General features: G+C 35.7%; 1 non-coding gene across 1 annotated transcript; it reads left to right on the top strand.

The window, feature by feature from the left end:
* Positions 1–306: 306 nt before the first annotated feature.
* LOC112066377 (U6 spliceosomal RNA) lies at positions 307–411 on the top strand. The gene has a single exon (XR_002892596.1). It is a non-coding gene; the product is annotated as a U6 spliceosomal RNA (small nuclear RNA).
* Positions 412–17709: the final 17298 nt, after the last annotated feature.

Genomic DNA, 17709 nt, shown 5'->3' with positions numbered 1-17709 from the left:
ATTTACAAACCTCAAAAGAAATAAACCCCTGTAAAGTCAATATGCTGAATATGATAGAAGAAATTTATTCCTTCAGCTCTCCATTAATTTGATAAATATTTATCAGATGTCCACTATAAGTTGGAAAGTCTTGAAGCCACTGGTTATATAGAAGTAAATAGACAATGAAGGGATGAAGATATAAAAGAAGGAAAATAAACCATAGTAAAAAAAAAAAAAAAAACGGGATAGAAAAAAAATAGACAAAGCCATAAAAGAGCAAAGTGAACAACCTACTACCTGAAATTAAGGACTTAATGGACATGTGTTCACTTCAGGGGTATACATACTAAAATTAGACCAATACAGAGAAGATTAGCCTATCTCCTCTTCATGGATGTCATGCAAATTTGTGAATATTTCTGTATAATTTTTTAGCATCAATCCCTAAATCTGAGAAAGATGGAATTAAAAAGAAACTTACAGACATTTCTCACTCATGAATATTGATGAAATAATCCTCAATAAGATATCATCAAACATAATTCAACAGCTAAATAAAAAATTTTAATATGAAAAATTTAGGAATGCAAGGATGGTTCAGTGTTAGATACTCTATTAATATAATTCACCGTGTTAACTTACCTAAGGAGAAAATAATGAAGTCTCTGAAGATAATGAAGAGGCCTCAGACATAATTTCAAAGCCCATAGCTCCTAAAAATTAATTAGTATTATAGGAATATATGGATACAGTGAAATACCACTTATACCCATGAGAATCACTATAATGAAAAAGAGGGAAAATGCCAAATTTTAGTGATGTGGAGTAACCAGAACTTGCCTATACTGTTAGTACAACATCTTTGGAAAACAGTATGGCAGTACCAATTAAAGGTGAATATTTGCATAATCTATGACCCACCAATTTCACTCTCACATATATTATTGACCAAGATGGCCTTAATATTCCCCTCATCTTGACTAAAATTTACACAGCTTTCTTCCTTACTTTTGGTCCCTGACCTCCTATTTCTAGAGCATTTACTTTAGAAAACTTGTTATTATAAATTCTTTCTCTGCCTCTTTGAAATGAAACTTTTAAAAAAGTCTTTTGCCAGTTTTACAACCCAAGACTATTTTTTTCAAGGGCCTGGGAGCCATCCCTTTGAAACGTAACCAAAAAGGAAGAAAGCACCCCTACCACCCAGTCTCTACAGGAGGGTAGAAGTCTAACTTCAATCGGTGCCCAGCTCCAAGTTATAAAACTACCTTCTATCATGAAGAGAGGTAATTGGAGATGGTCAATTAGCAAATACAGATGACCTATAATCCCTCTACCCCATATTTTAATAATTCTTCCAAATGTTTTTTCAGTGGAGTTAAATTTAGACTGCATTGAATCTCTACGCTACTGCAATGTCCTTGAACAAAGTCTTTCTTACCTGTTTAATGTCATCCAGGGCAATTTTTGTTTTGACATTCTCAACAGAAGTGCACACATATATACTGCAAAAATCAAAGCACTAGAATGTTCATAGCAACACTATTCAAAGTAGTCTTAAACTGGAAACTAGCCAACTGTCTTATCAGCAGTTGAATGAATACATAAATTATGGTATATTCACAAAATAATTCTATTCAACAATGAAAAAGAATGTGCTACAACTACAGGCAAAAATGTAGATCAATTTTTACAAATATAATGTTAAGTAAAAGAAGCCAGTCACAAAAGATTACATTCTGTTTGATTCAATTCGTTTAAGTTACAAAAACAGATGATGCTTAGCCATGCTTTTAGAAATCAGGGTAGTGTTTATCCTTGGTAGGGGCAGTGACAGGAATGGTTACTCAAGAGGTTTCTGGCTATATTCTGGTCGGCATCAAGGCACCAAGAAGTGCTGGTCTTATTCTGTCTCTTGATCAGGTGCCTGGTTACCTGAGTTTATTCATATTGTGAAATTCAGCACACTGTATAGTTTTGAAACATGCACTTCTCTTTATGGATTTTACACTTAGTGTTTTAAAAAGTCTCCCAAGGATCTTGTTAAATGTGCAGATTTCAGCACTCCATTTTTAGAGATTCTGATTTAGAAAATCTAGGATGAGGTTAGGGTAGGTGCGTTTTAACAAGCAGGTGGTCTTGGCACATTGAAAATCACTGCTTTTGAGAGCTATAAGGTAGTGAAACTCTAATTACCGAGTATGTCAAAGAACCAACAGGGGAAAAAAAATCAGTAACATTTAAATGTGACAGAGGGGGGGAATATGATTGAATAGAACTATACCAACTCTAGAATTTTGGACACAATTTTATAAACAAAAAGGTATAGTTTAGTAAACAAAGTGAAAATTTCTTTTTACTTCTCCTAATACAAAAAAGCTTACCATTTTTGCAAGATCATCTTCGTCATTCATGACTTAGAGTGGTGGCATTGCTATGGCAACACAGCAACAAGCATGGTAACCCAGTTTAAGTCCCCAAATGGAGGTTGAATTGGATGTAGCATAGATCTGACCTCAATATTTGTCACTCCTTCACCTCCAGGACTGACTCAGCTATTCTGGTATCCCCTCTCTCCTTGTACCCATTTTCCCTGATGCTGTAGTGACTAAGAATTTGGCCAAGTAAGCTGTGAGTTGAGCAAAACAAACCTGACAGTAGCTACACTAAGCTGCCAGCTGCTCAGGGCTTGCTATCCTATTAATTCAAACCTGAAGGCAGGGTTTTCTAAACAATAGGAGCAAGGCAAATATAGCCTGTCCCTTCTAGATCTCAGTGGGTGCCTTATCTGAGCCACACTGAGCTACAGGGCCAGAGATGACTAAAGAAGATCCTGCTTTATTTACATGAACTCTCTCATGATAAATAAACTGTCAGAATAGTTTTATAACTATTCTAAAAAAATCACTAATAAATAAATTATACATGTCTGCTGACTATAAAACACCAAAAAACATAATTTATTGCTTCAGGTAAGAGGAAAACATCTGTACTTACTTGACTGTAAATGCATAAAGCTATTCTTATTCCAACTCTTTCTGACTTCTTTCTCCCTACATTCTCTCTTACACAATATCCTGTCTTTTCCCTATAATAGATGTTGAATTCACTGATTCACTAGTTCAGAGTTTTCTGGTTTGTCTTTTGACCCATTTTAAAACTAATGGATTTGTGTTTGCCACTTTTAAATCCTCAGGTATCTTCCCTGAATCATTTTTCCCCTTTTGCTATCACTTTGGTTTTGAAAGAAGTAAATCAATACTGTGCCTTAAAAAGCCCTGGCACTACTGTCGGTAAATATATTGCATTCAGTTACTTTTGCTCACTAAATGTTGCTTGATATAATACCAGAGCATTCTCTGCTGCACCAGGAAAAAAAAAAATGCTATTTTGAGCTGTGAACCAAGGATTGATTTTTTTAAGATATAATATATATTTTATGTATTGCATCCAACCTTGTTATTTGTCAGATTTCATAGAAAGCTCCATTCTCTCATTTGTGTGCAATCTAGGCAGCCTTCTGCAGAAGTAAGGAGTTGTCTTTATCTCTCCAGCTTATACTTTGGTAAATTCCACCTTCAGTTATTAAACAAAATATAGTCTGAATGCTTCATGGACATGGTCCAAAACTCAGCCCTGACAGTCCGAAAGCCTATGTGGAATCTTTAACACATTTCAACCTCTCAGTCTATGTTTTCTCACCTAACAAATGAAATTTTAATAATAAACCATTTTGTTATATTGGCAATCAAATAAGAGGAGGTATACAAAAGTACAAACTGTAAAGCAATGTGCAAATGCCAGTCAATCCCTCATTAGAAAAAGTTAAGCAAAGTTGTGTCATAAAAAAGAGGAATGGTTGTCCTCTAGCTACTCACATTGTCTGCTGTCCCACACAAAGGTGGAATTGATTTTAATTTATCTTAAAGGGATCAATTAGATTAGCCACATTCTTTTCACCTATATCCCAAAAGATAGTAGCTTCAGGAGAAAGCATGCCATCTGGTAGATCTTGCCACTAGAAACCCCAGGGGGCTAAAACCCTTGTTTCTCAAGTCAACTTTTATTCCTAATCACCACAAAGATTCTCTGAAACCTTCTCCACTTCCTTAAATCTTTACCTAATCCTCTCTTCCCTCAGTTTCAGCAGTTTCTTCTCCTCTCATGTCCTGTATTAAACATACAGGGACTTGCATGGGACATCTCACAATCTACCATCACTACACTTACCAAGAAGCCTCCATTCACAGTCTCCCCTGTGGCCAGAAAGAGCTCTGCAACGCCAGCCTCTCACTTTCTCCGACATCATTCTTGAGAACGGTTAAACATGTTAAGGTCACCCCATCTTAAAAAAAAACAAAGTTTTCCTGGGATAGCACATCCATCTCACATTAGAAGTGCATCTTTCTTTTCCCCTTCACAGCCCAATCTTTTCACAGATTCAGCACTTAGTATCTCCACTTCTTAACATCCTACTCATTCTTCAACCCACTGCAATCTGGCATCTTCCCACTACACTACCAAGAGCTCTCCTTAAAACAAATGGAAATGTTTCCATCCTTTTCTTCCTTGATTTCACAGTGGCTTTTGTTTTTGTCATTTTACCTTCCTTCTTTTTTTAAAAGGAAATAATTTATTGAGATGAAATTCACATAACATAAAACTAACCATTTTAAAGTGAACAATTTGGTGGCATTTGGTTCATTCACAGTATTGTGCATCCACCACATCTATGTAGCTGTGAACATTTCCATCACTTCAAACCAAAATCCCCTACCCATTAAATAGTTTCTCCCCATTTCCACTTCCCTCCCAAGCCCTAGGAACATCTAGGTTGCATTTTGTTCCTAAGGATTTATCTATTCTGGATATTTCATACATCAAATGTAATCATGTAATGTGTGGCCTTCTGTCTCTGGCTTCTTTCACTTGGCATGTTTTGGAGGTTCATACACCTCATAGCTTCATTCTTTATTATGATTGAATAATATTCCACTGTACGTATATACCACAGTTTGTTTATCCATTCATCTCTCTTCTTGAAACACACTCTTCCTAAGGTTTCTCGAACACTGCACTAAATTTTACCTTTACTCTTTGTAAGCCCAACACTTAGCATAATATTTTGGAGGTTTATCTACATTGTAGCATATATCAGTGCTTGATTTCTTTTTATCAATGAAAAGCATATTCCATTGTATGTGTAAACCACACTATATATGTATCCTCCTTTCAAGACCTATATCTCTATCCCAGGAATTTCTTCTGAGCTCCAGGTCCATATATCCAACTGCTATTAGATACTGCCACTTGGCACTCATACATATACTTGTCATAAATATACTTCAGACACAACATGAAAGGACTGATGTCACCATGTTTTTCAAAAGATCATGCCTCCTTCTATTCTACATTTCCCCTCTTATTAAATGGCACTGCCATGAACCCTGCTACCTAATGTAAAAACCTATGTCTTGTCCTTGCTTTATTCTCTTCCCCCTTCTGCCACATTCAATCATCAAAATTTTTTTTAGTTTATCACTTTAATATTTCTCTTTAATATCTCTTGAATCCAATCACTTCACTCCAACCCCATCAGCATTAACCTTGTCCAAGCCACCATCCTCTCTCCTGTGGATTAAAACAAGCTGACGCCCATGCCTCCAGGCACAGTCTGTTTTCCACATTGCAGCTAGAGTAATCTTTCTAATATACAAGTCTCTGTTGTGTCAATCCTATAATAAAGAAATCTCTTCAATTGCTCCACTTTGCCCTCAGGATAATGTATAAATTCCTTAAAAATGCATATTAGAGCCTTCAAGAACTGATTCTGTTTACTTCTCATCTCTGGCCACCCTTCCTAGAATTCGACATCCTTTGCATAACATTAAGTTTAGTGCTTGATTAGGCCACATCCTCACCCTTTTTTTTTTAAAGGTCTTTGCACAGGCTGCTAATCTCCTCACACAAATATCCCACCATTCTCATCTTGCCAATTCTTAATCATTTCTGAATGGTCTAGTCCTTTCTTTCTGCCTTCAATATAGACTTTATTCTGTTTCTGTTTGTGTTGTCCTACAATCTGAACTCTTCAGTCTACTGTACTAGCTTCTCTGCCCCTGTCTCAGCCTTTTTTGGGAGAGACCATATCTTTTTGCATCTTTTTTAAGAATATTAAAGCATGGTTTTCTAAAACCTGTATTACTTCTAAATGAAAATACTTTTTCAGATTATATCCTTTAGTCTTCCTTTGCTGGGTGTGAAGGTATATTTTTAAAGACTGGTTGAGTTGCAATGAAGCAACTCTGCTCTATTCCCAGGATCCCTTACCGCTGGGTACCTCAAGGTCACTTTTTGTAAAAACGTAATACATCCAGCATGAAAACGTATTTTGAGGTACCTTGCAAAAGCTTGAGCTTTGGAAATTTAAATTAGAGGACTGTGATTTAAAAGGAAAATTGTGGAACATTCAATCTCTTAGTTAACTAATCAAAACTCAAAAGAATAGCAATTGAATGTCAATAGTAAATACAATCAGTCCCCTGCATCCGACAGGTCCTGAAGCCAATCTTCCTTAGATACTGAGGGACTATTGCATACTTTACTACCAAAAGGATATGGTAATAAAGGCTACTTTATATTAAAGTCTAATATGTTTTGTACAATGATAATAAGAATTTATATCTACTCATGATTTTGAATGTTTTAAATACGTCGTTGTAAAAGATAGCCAGAAAATGCAAATAAGACAAAAAAGTTTTTCTGAAATATTTTAGAAAAATCTCCCAAGGAAAGAGAGTAAAATACTGGCTATGAAAAAAATAGAAGTCTTCAGCAAACTTTAGTGCCGGGGTAAAAAACAGTGATAAAATCGTCAATGAACACGCTGATTTCACTCTTCAGTACAAGTGCAATAATAAAACAAGCAGCGCAACTGACAACAAAAAAAACTGGACTTTTCCTTAAGTGATCCAGTTTTCTGAATCACCCCCATGTGACTTTTAAAAAGTATGGAGTTTGGGCTTCCCTGGTGGCGCAGTGGTTGAGAGTCCGCCTGCCGATGCAGGGGACACGGGTTCGTGGCCCGGTCCGGGAGGATCCCAAGTGCCGCGGAGCGGCCGGGCCCGTGAGCCATGGCCGCTGAGCCTGCGCGTCCGGAGCCCGGAGCCTGTGCTCCGCAACGGGAGAGGCCGCAGCAGTGAGAGGCCCCCGTACAAAAAAAAAAAAAAAAAAAAAGTATGGAGTTCTTGGCATGTGAAACAAAGTAACAACGCAGCTTTATCTTTTTAAATTCCACGACAAAAGACAAATTAATGTATTCTATAATTTAACATTTAAAACTCACCTTGTATTATGTAAGTCTCATATAAAATGAATCTTAATTGGGATGCATCAGGATGTGATGGGAAGAATCTTGTATCAATGGTCAAGCATTCTGGACTAAAACTTATGACTGTGTAACCTTTGACAGGTCATCTAGCTTCTGGTTTCTCTGTGCCACATTTTCCTTGCCTATGAACTAATGAGTATGTTGAGCTAAATGATCTCCAAGATCACTTTCAGATCAAATTCTAGTATGGAATAAAATTGAAAAGCAAATGTACTTTTCACTAAAATAATTACTTGCTACTGATTATAACTGCTTCCTTTTGGTAAAAGGACATGCTCATATATTCATTTTTGTGTTCATAGACTGTTTTCTATACACAGTGTGGCTATAAAGCCATGTGATGTTTTTTGAATAAACATAAAAGCACTTACTCTTTCAAATGATTCCAGTTCCATCTTAGGTGGCTAAGTCCAGAAGTTGCAGATTTCTACTGTTGCTGAGATTTGTCAGTTTGAAACCCTTGAAATTATCTTCTAAACTGAGAATATGTATATTTTTTTAATTCACTTAATATATCATGCATTTATGCACTTACCAAGAATATCCTCCCTAGAGGGAATTTCCTGGAGGTCCAGTGGTTAGGACTCCACGCTTCCACTGCCAGGGGGCACGGGTTTGATCCCTGGTTAGGGAACTAAGATCTTGCATGAATGGCAAGTTAAAAAAAAAAAAAAAAAAGATATCCTCCCTAGAGCTAAATCTTAATCTTTTGACTGTGTTTTTGATTTTTCTTGCTTAGCAGCAATGAAAAATATTTCATAGCCAAAATTAAACATGAAGATAGATAGAGAGATAAAGCTGTATAATAGGGTGTTTGGTTTCTAAAATGTATCACTTAATTATGATACACAGAGATGAATTTTCCTGTGTGGCTTGTAAAATAGCAATTTTTTAAAATATCTCAAAAGAGTGATTCTAAATGTGGTTTGAAAAATAGCAGCATATTTAGGATGAATGTATGAATTCCCAGAAAGAATACTTTGAATTTTAACATTTTTCTGATTATGTAAGTTCTACTGTGGTTTGTTTAAAAAAAATAAGTTCCATGACTTTATAAACAGACATATTTATATTAAAAATGAAAATAAAATTTATGGTTAAAAGAGTACAAATATAATATATATACACATATACATACATTTATACATGTAATTTGCTAACTTTAGAATTCTAATTTGTTCCATCACCTTTTGCCTTAAATCAACTTTATCTCCAATTTCCAGAATAAATAAATAAATGATTAAAGGGAAATTTTAAAATTTCCATACCAGAGTTATCTTTAAGTTTCATGTTAATGTAGGTGATTAATGAAAACTTATTCCTGTGGCCCGAATACTGGAGGACTCTTCACCTTCTTGTCAATACTGGGTGCAAGCTCTTCACCAGACTGAATTAAACTGCTCTTGAAAGCAAAGCTGCATTTGGAAAGATAGGCAAATATTACCATTTATTGTGATATAATTTTTAATCCCAGAGATCTTTTGTCATAGGGCAAGAATTGAGGAAACATCTCTATTAAGTCATAATCTGTGTTACTTGTGACAACTATTGTTTTCTGTGCAGATCTCTTTCCCCCAGTCACATGAAAGATGACATCAAATCCTACCACTTCTACAAAATATGCACATTGTCTTGTTACAATAAAGACAGCACAGATTATCATTAAAATCTATAGATTTCCTACATGAAAAAAATTTTTTTTTAATTTCTGAGAGATGTAAGATTACAAATATTTAGAAAAATAAAAAATGAAGCTGAGTTACTTTCTTCCATTCTCTCTTTCATGTGATTCTTTACATTGTTTTGTCCTTTATTCACTAATCTAGATTTATTTTACATTCTACATTCTACCGTATTGTCATTTTTCACACTAAACACAAATTATTTTAAATAGAAGTTTTGTTTATTATTTTTTTAAACATGATTTGTTAACACATTCCACTTGAAATCTGGTCAAGGAGAAAAAAATTTGGTAGATTTTTAAGTTTGGGTTTGCTTTTATATATCTGTCAATCTTGAGTCAACATCCTTTATGATCAATCCTAGGTTTGCAATCACTTTCTGATGAAAATTTTTAAAATATTTGTAGATAAGTTGATACTATGTGTTATATTTTTACTAAATCCAAATTTTCACTTTCTACTAAAGGTAGCAGAGTCCTGTAATGATCATTCTTAGGATACAAATTCCATGACAAAGTTCCTAAAAGTTCATAATGTCCATTGGTCTAAAGGATCCAGGATGAGCCAAGTATAATGTAGTTCACAGAACAAACAAAAAGTACTTCTCCGAGGTAAGCTCCATCCTTTACTAGAAAAGCTTTTCCTGTGTGTACTTAAAACATGTTTATAAGCAGGTGATGTGTGTGTTTCTTCTTCTAATTATACAAGCAACTAATGAAAAATATTGCTCTTTACCCATGAAAAAATAAGTTAATGGAAGAAATTTTCTGTGTCTTATAAATTCAACAGTATTCCTCGGCCAACTCCCCCACCCAAAAATACGAAAAGTAGAGCTGAGATCCCAGAGTCTATCTTTCCACACTTGCTTTAGCCCCCAGTGATTCATATTCCTTGCACACTAAGCTGTAAGCCTTTGTACAGGCTCCACTCTGACTTCTCCCATTTTCTAGATAATTTTTATGCAATTTTAAGGTCTGTCTTGACATTATTCATCTGGAAAGTCTTCCCTGACCAACTGAGACCATGTGCAGTGATAATCCTTGTGCTCCCACAGCACCTTCTACTAATCCTCACTGTAGCGTTCAACAAGTGCATTACAATTTCTCATTTCCAGGTGTGAGCAAGGACCATATGTTAGTCACTGTTGTATCCGCAATTCATTCTGTAGTTTTTGGTACATACTTGATACTTAATAATTGCTCTGTTGAATGAATTCTCACTAAAAAATGTTTTACCTGAGAGTGATATCTAATCATCCATAGCTTTCCAACCTCATGTTTATCCTTGATTATAGTTTCTCTGACAACAGGTCAGGAATCGATAACACTGAAAATAAGTTTCTAGAATCTCAAAGTTGTTCATGACCCTACGCTCTTCAGTGACTGCTCCTTCATGTTGACTCAACTCATGTTGTATCAAAATACAAGCCTCTTTGCCCTGATGTAGAACTTTAGTTCTTGGGCACTGCCCTTGGCACTCCTCAGCCTGGATTTGCCAACTGCCATTCAGACTTGCCCACTTTGAAGTACTCTCAGAAACAAAGCAGCATAATTCAGCTCTTGGTACAAAACTTGGCTTTGGCCAGATTTGCCTTAGCCTTTGTGGACAGGAATCTCACAATATAAATATTTGGTATGGTTTTGTGTCCATGACACTCATGAAACATTGCTCTTCTAATTTTATTTATTTACTTTCTATTTCTGTAATATCATAATATTCTTCTTATCATAATACTTCTCTAATAATATAAGGATTAAATAACTTAATATGTTAAAGCTAGATATTTTGTTTTAATCTTATTCGATCATTAATGTTTTAATAAGCAACATTTAATTACTATGAATGTGTTGTAAACATACAATATGCATGATTTCTCAACCCATTATTTTAATTTTCTTGTAAAATGAAATGATCATCTACAAATTGTCCATATTCCTGTGGTAATCTATGCCATTTTTCCCCATATTTACCTTAAAATGAAAGTCATCATGCTTAGGTATCTGTGAACCAGTGATAACAGGCTCCTCCCACCATTCCTCTCCAAATTAATCCCTTGGGGAAAGTAAGAGAACAGCCCCAAATGTTTACCACTTAGCTCATAGCATTACACACTAATAAATATTAAATCCACTATTTCACTTTGCTGTATCCCATTATTTCACCAGTGGTATCAAATGTGAAAACATTTGGGCTCACATTTAACCTAAGAGAATTAGGAGGATGTTAAGCACACACACATGAAATTCATTTGATGAAAATACATTAAATACATGTACTCTATTTTATATATATATATATATGTATATATATATAAAGAGAGAGAGAGGAGTGTGTTTGCTCTTTTTAATTTTTTTTAAAAACCAAGCACTACAATTTAACTAAAAATGAAACTTCAGGCGTTATTCTGACTTACATAATTCTAAGAAAAAACATTCTCAACTAGTATTCTAACATATTTTCCCATAAAAAGAGTCATGCTTGAGAGCAACAATGAATATAGAAAGGAGACAAGGAAAAGAGAAGAGAAAGAGTTGCTCAATAGAAGATAAAAAGAAGAAAGGTAAAATACCAAGGATTACCTGAATTTAATTGAATTACAGTGGTCCCTTCTTATCCTCAGGGGATATGTTCCAAGATGCCCAGTAGATACCGGAAACTATGGATAGTACCAAATCCATTATGCTGTTTTTCTTATAGATACATACCTATGATAAAGTTTAATTTATAAATTAGACACAGAGATTAACAACAATAGCTACAATAGTAAAAGATTAACAACAATAGTAATAAAAATAGAACAATTATAACAATACACTTTAATAAAAGTTATGTGAATGTGGTCACTTTCTCCCTCTCTCTCTCGAAACGTCTTATTGTACAAATTTAATGCTTTTTCCATCTTAACTAACCATTTATCATGCACTATGACCATAATTTTTGCAATTTGAGGTATGTCAGCAAAACTAGCATGAATTTCTTTTTCCTTCTTCACAATTTCATGAATTGAAATTCGTTCTTATGGTAGATTTTAGCAACCTTAGCATATAAATATTTTTTTCTTATTAAGTTAAAAACTTTCACTTTTTCACTTCAAGTAAGCACTTTACAGCTTTTTGCATATCTGAATTGCCAGCATCACTACTGTTGTGCTTTGGAGTCATTATTAAGTAAAATAAGGGTTACTTGAACACAAGTACTACAATACTGAAACCGCCAATCTGATAACCCAGATGGCTACTAAGTGACTAACTGGCAGGATATGCTGGACAAAGGGATGATTCACCTCCAGGGAGATGGAGCAGGATGGCACAAGGTTTCATCATGCTGCTCAGAATAGCATGCAATTTAAAACTTATGAGTTGCTTATTTCTGGAACTTTCCATTTAATATTTGAACCACAGTTGATGTGGATAACTGAAATTGTGAAAAGGGAAGCCACTGATAAGGGAGGACTACTGTAGAATTTTTTGTGAAGTTGCTTGAGTCTGCATTATTCAAAAAATATTAAAGGCAGAGTATCTGTAACCAAAATATGTTTTAAAATTTCATTCTACCCTAAAGTCACCATGAGTTCCCTGGGGAAGGGAACATATACATGGTGGTCATGGAGCTGCTGAAGTTCAAGAAGCCACAAGTATCTTGGTTTAAAGCCTCCTGTGAGACACTGAAGGACTTGCTGGCTGTGGTGCTGGCCTTCAGCTGTGTCACTCTGCTGCTGATCCGGTTCCTGTTGACCCTGAGCAAGGTCAACAGCTGTGCTTCCTCTTGGCTGTCTGGGGAACATGGTGGCTGGGGCAATGGAGAGACTGTCTTCTGAGGAGGAGATTGATGGGCTGTCCCAGTTTACCACCAAGGAACACTGGGAGGCAGAAGGGCGTTCAGAAGACAACTAAATAACCCTTATATATACATACAATAATACTTCCTATTTCTCTAGTAAAAAAAATCAGTACAATGCTACTTAAATGTCAGATGTTTTCTGGGCATCTTTCATGGACTGGTATGTCTGATCTAAAAGAAACTGATTTATAGAGTTTAAGAAGGCTTCTGGAAAGGCATTTAAGTATGACTTCTGGGATTTGGACATATATGGGCATGCTTTGCAAACAGTCTGGCAGAAGCCTATTTGCGAAGGAAGCTGAACATCAAGCTAGCTTCCCAGGAAAGAATGTATCCTTAAGAAAAACAGGAATTGCCCTGCTGAATTTGAATAGGTAGATAAGAAACCTTTAGCTATTGGAAAGAATTGGAACTCTGAGAAAAATGGAGTTGCTGTTACTTGAAAATGTCTTCAACCTCTAGATCATGTCTTGGTTCTAGGTTGAGGTACAAACATAATTTTGGTATCCTGAAGGGTCAGATCTGTTTCCAATAGCAAATTTTTATGCCTGGTGGGGACTGCAGAGCAACAGCAGAGAAAGACAGTTCCTCCTGGTCCTGGCAGGAATATGACGGCCATTGTCAGGCAGCACAGTATGAATATCCTAGAAGCAGACTTCCTGAGCATGTGCGAGATTCGCTCTGGAAATTCCAAGAAATGCTTACAGAAGCAGAAGTGATCTTCACAAAGAGAGGTAACTTGAGCCAAGATAATCTATAGTATGATATTTCCTAAAATGAGAAGCAGATTTTCTCCTCATCTACAACATCCTCAGGCCCATTAGTTCCCTAATAAGACACTGATTTTAAAATATTATTCAAGTGAAATCAGTAAGGTGGCAGAATAGGAGCTTTCAGCCATCATCACCCCACAGAATATCAATTTTTGACATTTATTCATAGATAAGAGCACCTTTGTGGGGGTCCGGGAGTACAGCAGAGATGTTCCAGCACATCACTGGAACAAAAATTCTGAGAATACATTGAAGAGGATAGGAAGTATCAATTTACCCATGTCACCCTTCCCCCAGGGCAGCACAATTCAGTGCTAAGACAGACACCCTCGGCCCATGATTTCTTCCACAGGGAAAAGTGAGAGTGTAGTGAGTGCCCAGTTTTCCCAGACGTATAGGATGCAGCCCAAGAGGCTCACTATTTTCTCACCTCACTCAGAATACTCAGGGGATTGGCCCAGTTAAATGTTTGGGAGAGGCTGAGAGCAGGGCAGAGAGGTGAAGACTCAAATATAAGGGTTTGGAACTCAACAAAGGGCCACTGATTTTAATACTTGTTTCATGGACTACATCAGGGGACTTGCCCACAAGCTCCTTGGGAGGCTGTGTCTGCAGACCTCTGGTTCGTGGACACCTCAAAGCTCTGAACACCTCATCCCCACTTTGACTGGTTTCCCATGCACATTCCCCACAGATGGCAAGTGTGAGCCTTGGCAGATGGCTTGCAAGACAGCCAGCTGTCTCTGCAGGATTGAGAGAAGGCATACAAATTAGAGTATTTCAGGGCACTACCCTAGGAAAACAAACAGGAGGTTCTCAGCACCCAGCCATGCAAGATTGAGAGAAGGCAAAAGATGTTAAGAATTTCCCCCTTAAGGGAACAAGAGGTGTGGAGTTGGTACATCCATAGAAAAAGTCTGAGAGAGCCTCATAATCCCTAGACAGGATTCTGATTGGTAAAGGTGTTTCCTTACTAAAGCTAGTCAGTAAAGACTGGAGAAAGTGTCTTCTTCTTTGTGAAGACAGCAAAGAAAGACTTCAAGGAACCTGAAAAATCAAGAAAGCATGACACCACCAAAGGAACAAAATAATTTTCCAGTAACAGGCCCCAAAGAGGTGGATATCTACAAATTGCCTAATGAAAAAATTCAAAATAATTGTTTTAAGGAAGTTCAGCAACTTGCAAAAGGACACAGATAGATTACTCAACAAAATCAGGAAAACAATACAGTTGATGCTGAACAATGTGGAAGTTAGGGGTGCAGACCCATTGTGCAGTCAAAATTCCACATATAAGTTTAAGCCCTCCATATCTATGGTTCTGCAACCACAAAATCAACTAACCATGAATCAACTTGTACTATAGTACATATGTATTAAAAAACAAAATCTATGTTTAAGTGGACCTGCAGAGTTCAAACTTGTGCTGTTCAAGGTCAACCACACATGAACAAAATAGTAAGTTCAACAAAGATAGAAATCATAAAATAAAAGTAGAGCTGACGAATACATGAAGTAAATGAAAGTACAACAGAGAACATTGATAGAAGACTCAACCAACCAGAAGAAAAAAATTCATGAACTTGAAGACAGGTCATTTGAAATTATCCAATCAGAGAAGAAAAAAAGAAAACGAATGAAGAAAACCTGTAGCATTTATGGGATATCATTAAGAGAATTAATATATATATTATGTAAGTCCCTGAAGCAGAAGAGAGATTGTGAAAGCAGTAATAACAATAAACATTCATTACATCCAAGGGAGCCCCCATAAAGCTATCAGTGGATTTCTCTGCAAAAAAATAGCAGGGCATGAGAAGTGCAGAAAGAATAAAACTACTAACCAATAATGCTTTACCTGTCAAAGCATCCTTCAGAAATAAAGGAGAGAGAAATACTTTCTCAGGCAAACAAAAGTTAAAGGAGGTTGTTACCACTAGACTTGTCTTAGAAAAAATACTAAAGGGAGTTATTCAAGCTAAAATGAAAGGATGCCAGTTATAAAATAAAAACATAAGAAATTACTCATGTTAAAAGTAAACATTTAGTGAAATTTTAGTAATGGTGCTGTGTAAATCACTTTTAACTCTAATATAAAGATTAAAAGACAAAAATATGAAAATAACCATAGCTACAATATTTTATAAATGGATACACAATATAAAGAGTTGTAAAGTGTGACATTGAAAACAAAATGTGGGGAAGAAGCTATAATGTAAAGTTTTTATATGTAAGCTGTTGTCAACTTAAAATGTACTGTTATAACTAAAAGATATTTTATGTAAGTATTATGGTAACCAAAAAGAAAAAATCCTATAGCAAATACATAAAAGATAAAGAGAAAGAAATCAAAGCATTCACTACAGAAAATTATCAAATCACAATGGAAGGGCTTCCCAGGTGGTGCAGTGGTTGAGAGTCCGCCTGCTGATGCAGGGGACACGGGTTCATGCCCTGGTCCGGGAAGATCCCACATGCCACAGAGCGTCTAGGCCCATGAGCCATGGCTGCTGAGCCGGCGCATCCAGAGACTGATCTCCACAACGGGAGAGGCCACAACCGTGAGAGGCCTGCATACCACAAAAAAAAAAAAAAAAAAAAAAAAAAAAAAAAAAAAAAAAAAATCGCAATGGAAGACAGCAAGAGGAAGAAAGGAAAAAAAGAAATAAAAAATAACCAGAAAACAATTAAGAAAATGGAAATGGTAAGTCCTTACATATCAATAATTACTTTAAATATAAATGGACGAAATTTTCCAATCAAAAGATAGAGTGTATGAATGCATACAAAACAAGACCCAACTATAGCTTGCCTGCAAGAGACTCACTTCAGCTTTAAGGACATACATGGATAAAATTGAATAGATTTTTAAAAGATATTCCATGCAAATAGAAAACTAAAGAGAGCAAAAGTAACTATATTTATATCAGACAAAATTGACTTTAAGTAAAAAATTGTAATGAGACAAAAGTTCATTATATAATTGTAAGGGGTCAGTTATCAAGCAGATATAACAATTGTAAGTATATATGCACCCAACATCAGAGCACCTAAATATATAAAGCTAATATTAACAGAACTGAAGGGAGAAAGATGAGACTACAATAATAATAGACTTCAATACTCATTTTCAACAATAGACATATCATCCAGACAGAAATCAATAAAGTAACATTGTATTACTTGACTAAACTTTATACCAAATAAACCCAATAGACATATATAGAACATTTCAACCAATACCAGCAGAACACACATTCTTCTCAAGCACACACAGAAGATTTATATTTTAGGCTACAAACAAGTCTGAGCCAATTTAAGAGGATTGAAATCATATGAAATGTCTTTTCTGACCACAGTAGTCAGGAACTAGAAATCAATAAACTAGTTTATGATTAAACTAGAAATCATAAACTAGTTATGAAACTAGAAATCAATAAAATGGGGAAAACTGTAAAATTCACAATTATAATATGTAGACATCAAAAAAACCACTGCTGAATAACTAATAGGTCAAAGAAGAAATCAAGTGAAATGAAAACGTATATTAAGACAAAAAAAAAAAAAGGAAACTAAATATACCAAAACTTGAGGAAACCTGCATAATCCTCTTAGATAGCCTCATCCACCAGAAGGCAGACAGCAGAAGCAAGAAGAACTACAGTCCTGCAGCCTGTGGACAAAAACCACATTCACAGAAAGATAGACAAGATGAAAAGGCACAGGGTTATGTACCAGATGAAGGAATAAGATAAAACCCCAGAAAAACAACAAATGAAGAGGAGTTAGGCAACCTTCCAGAAAAAGAAATCAGAATAATGATAGTGAAGTTGATCCAGGACCTCAGAAAAAGAATGGCGGCAAAGATCGAGAAGATGCAAGAAGTATTTAACAAAGGCCTAGAAGAATTAAAGAACAAACAAACAGAGATGAACAATACAATAACTGAAATGAAAACTACGCTAGAAGGAATCAATAGCAGAATAACTGAGGCAGAAGAATGGATAAGTGACCTGGAAGACAGAATGGTGGAATTCACTGC

This window comes from Physeter macrocephalus, chromosome 6, assembly GCF_002837175.3.
Source record: "Physeter macrocephalus isolate SW-GA chromosome 6, ASM283717v5, whole genome shotgun sequence".
NCBI lineage: Eukaryota > Metazoa > Chordata > Mammalia > Artiodactyla > Physeteridae > Physeter > Physeter macrocephalus.
The sequence above is the reverse complement of the archived record's forward strand: the minus strand, read 5'-3'. Positions and strand labels throughout refer to the sequence as shown.